The 4,099-nt window shown below is 38.5% G+C and overlaps 1 pseudogene; it reads right to left on the bottom strand.

Annotated features, from left to right (window-relative positions):
• Positions 1 to 358: 358 nt before the first annotated feature.
• Positions 359 to 3,501, bottom strand: LOC101429866 (serine/threonine-protein phosphatase PP1-gamma catalytic subunit pseudogene; annotated as a pseudogene).
• Positions 3,502 to 4,099: the final 598 nt, after the last annotated feature.

Genomic DNA, 4,099 nt, shown 5'->3' with positions numbered 1-4,099 from the left:
GATTTTCAATCAGCCTGGCTCCCCCTCATGCTGTAGTAGAGTCAAAATGGCAACTACTGGCCCCTTTCCAAGTTGCACAAGTTCAAATTTAGCTGTTCTTAGGGTTAAATTTTAGCCAGCTGAATTTAATAATCAGTAGCTGATGTCAGTGGCTGACTACTGCTTCCTTCCCTGTTTTGGGGAAATGGAGCTTCCAACTCCAGCCACAGAATAGCTCCTGAGATGGCACTGTGACTTTCAGTCAAACCACTTCCCCTTGTACCAGGGGTAGAATTAAAATGGCAGCTACCAGCTTCTTTCTGACTTGGACAGGATTAAACCTCAGCAGGTATTAAGATTATACTTTAGCCAGCCAAATTTACTGATCATTAGCCGACGTTGGTGTCCAACCATCTCTTCCTTCTCCGTTGTTGGAAAATGGAGTTTCCAATTCCAGCCATGGAATAGCTCCTGCATCTTCTCCTTCCATTTTTTCATGGATGTTACAGGATAATATTCTGGTGTCCTAGAGCCCTGAAACATGTGCTTTAGATTGCTCTGGGTGATTGCTACCTACCATCTAGCATGAGCTGACTCATGGAACTCTTACTTCTGCCACCATCTTTCTGGTTATTCCCACAATTTACTTTTCTATCTTTTTTTTAAAGATTTATTTATTTATTTCTCTCCCCTTCTCCCCCCGCCCCAGTTGTCTGTTCTCTGTGTATATTTGCTGCATGCTCTTTGTCCACTTCTGTTGTTGTCAGCGGCATGGGAATCTGTGTTTTTTTTTGATTGTGTCATCTTGTTGTGTTAGCTCTGTGTGTGTGTGGTGCCATTCCTGGGCAGGCTGCACTTTCTTTCACATTGGATGGCTCTCCTTACGCGTGCACTTCTTGCGCATGGGGTTCCCCAGTGCGGGGACACCCCCATGTGATAGAGCACTCCTTGCATGCATCAGCACTGCACATGGGCCCGCTCCACATGGGTCAAGGAGGCCTGGGGTTAGAACCACGGACCTCCCATGTGGTTGATGGACGCCCTAACCACTGGGCCAAGTCCGCTTCCCCTTTTACTATTGTGTGTGTGTATGTGTGTGGTTTCCAGAGCAAGTTATTCATTGAATTCTATTCAATGTCATTAACATTTCCCCTGTGTATAGTGTGCTGATATACATTGAGAAGGTTTAACAGGTTCTTTATTAATAAGGCTGAATTCATTTCAACCACATTGTATCGCACACTGTTTTCTGTTGAAATGGACTTTTTTTTTAAACAGATCTTGGTTTTAAAAAGTCACAGGCTGTTACATATCTTGACATAATTTGAAAAATTGTGTGGGACAAGGTATAAACTACAATGTAAACTATAATTCACACTTAGTGGCTATGCTCCAAAATTTGTTCATTAATTGAAACAAATGAACCTCACTAATGAAGGATGTTGTTAATGTCAGAAAATGTGGGAGGGGTAGGGAGTGGGGCATATGGGGATCCCCAATTTTTTATGTAACATTTATAAAATCTATGTATCTTTTAAAAAATAAAAATGTATATATATAGAGAGAGAGAGAGAGAAAGAGAGAGAGAGAATCATAGATACTGTGAGCTTTGCATAAACTGGTGGATAATAAGTTAGTTCCTTTCTTTGACTTAATAAGCCTCAGCTTCACCACAAAATAAGGAATGTAAACTAAGGAAAGCATAACTTGTCGCTTGTATAGAACAGTATTGTTTCTATAATTTGAAGTTTTCTGAATGGTCAGTTTCAGGCCTGATGTAACTATAAAAAAATTACTTAATGAATACACTATATGGGAATTGTACAAAGTGTTACTAGCTTTTATCATTAACAGCACTATACTACTTAAACTGTTCTATACTACTAACTGCTATTTGAAATTAAAAACCTGTTTTGAATTTCCTAGAAGATGGCACATGTACATGACCATGCCAACCTAGTGTCAATACATCCCAACCGAAACTTTGGTTTTAGGGAAGTCTCAAACATTTAAAACAATGGATTTAATCTTCATTTCAAGTATATGGAAATGCTGGCAAGGTTTAAAGCTACTCTTAATGTTGATGGCTATAAAAAGCTAGTTCATACATGACAAGACAATGAGAGAAAAAAAGTAATCCATTTAGAACAGATTTTTACAAAAAAAATGTTCACAGTTGTTTGTTTGGAAAATAAGCACTTTATGACAGTAACATGTACAGATTCAGAGCACCCTAGAGCTTATTTACATCCTATAGAAAACAAGCCCTTAAATTCTTACATTATTCATGAATTGCACTAAATTTAAAAAAATATCAATGATAAATTTATCCCTTAGACATGTTAAATTGTCCAGGAGTGTACATCTTTAATGTCATCATTGAAGTTGTTTGCAAAAAGAATAGAGAATTAAAAAATAAGAGAAAATACTATTCTTGGAATGGAAAAATCTTTCATTTTCAATTATTACTAGCAAATGTCATTCATTAAATAAACACTGGCAAAGAGCAGGGCCCCAGAAACACAGATGTATTTGAGCAAGGTGATCAGCACACATTGTAGTTTTTAAAACGTTGCAAGTTCTAACTAGGCAGTGTCAAAAAGAATCAATTTCTTTACTTACTTTGTGATACTCCTTGGTGTGTTCTGGGTCTAGTGGCATTTGGCTTCCTTTTCTATGCAGTCTTTAAAATCTGAAAAGAACACATTAGCATTTCATTCACACTCATCATGGTGCCTGAATTGTCAACTCTCACAATAATTGGGTGCAAAAGTAGAGTGACCAACTGCTTCTTGGCAAAAAATTCATAACTATCTTAAACCACCTGATGGGTTTTACATATAAGATTCAAATCATGCTTTTGGAGAAATTTTGTAACTAACTAATTCTGCATCAAACTGGACAGTCCTCTGTCATTTTCATCCCAGCCTAAGACATTTTTGGGGCGGTCAGACCACAAATATCATAAAGAAAACCTTGATCTGGCTCATTAGTTGGTCACACAATTGCCAAATCTGCTCCATAGATTAAAGATCTGGTGATAAACTTCCATGACAGCAGAATATTTTCTCATCCATGATGGCTATTTGTAAACAGTTAAAGCAGTCTATGGAAGTTTTTCATAGTTTAATGTTGTATCCTCTTTGACATTTATCATAAAATCCACAAATCCTTTGACACTGTCACATTTGTGGTTTTCTCAGAGAAGAAAAAAATTAATGGGTGTTTGATTTTGTAGGCCAGTAAGAGGCAGATAGACTCCAATGGCTGCTTCCCTCTGTCCACATAGTCCCTGAGAAACAGGCCACTGCTTTCTGGTGAAAAAACATGAGTTGCTTCAAAAAGTCAAAGCAAATCATAGTATTACCCATGGATACCATCACATATTTTGAGTGGTTCTTCCAGTGCTTGTAGTATGGGCTGACTGAGAAAGATCTCAGGAGACTTTAAGTGTAAAATTCTGATATCATTCTCCAGTAGCTGGACATTCTAACCAGGCTTGGATCCTCTCACTTCCAGCATTGGGTGATGCTGCCAATGCTGTTTATCCATATCCACCCACCCTTGTGTAAGGACTCATGCCTGGGTCTCCCACCTGCTTCCTCAGGCCATGAGCAGAGGCAGTGGTGGTGGTGGTGGCAGCAGCCGGGGTTGGTCCCCCCACCCCAGCTTCCCTGTCACCTGCTTCCTCCCCACTCCACCCTGCCAGAAACATGAGCTCCGTCATATTAATGAATGAGTTCTTTTAAAATTTAAACATGAAAATAGAATCTCAAGCAGGATTCTAAAATGGTGGCTTTGAGAGATAATACCTCATATAATCAAAAGACAGGCTAGGTAAATAGAAACTCTGGATATTGTGTTCCCAAGCACATTATTTGATAACAAATGTTTAAAGCAGAACAAGTTGTTTTTCACTGATGGAAAGTTGTACAGAGGACTTGGAGGGAGGAAACAATGCTGGTTGGTTTTACTATTTCAAATGAAGTCACAGAAGAATTTCCAGAACCAGGGATATGTAAATATGAGTTTAGGATAAAATTTGACTTGAGAGGAAGGAGAGGATTATTCAGAACTGTTCTCATCTAAAGTTATTCTTTCCTGGATGAGAATGTCATGT

Source organism: Dasypus novemcinctus, chromosome 22 (assembly GCF_030445035.2).
Source record: "Dasypus novemcinctus isolate mDasNov1 chromosome 22, mDasNov1.1.hap2, whole genome shotgun sequence".
Classification (NCBI taxonomy): domain Eukaryota; kingdom Metazoa; phylum Chordata; class Mammalia; order Cingulata; family Dasypodidae; genus Dasypus; species Dasypus novemcinctus.
Note: the sequence above shows the minus strand (reverse complement) of the source record. Positions and strands in the feature narration are given on the sequence as shown.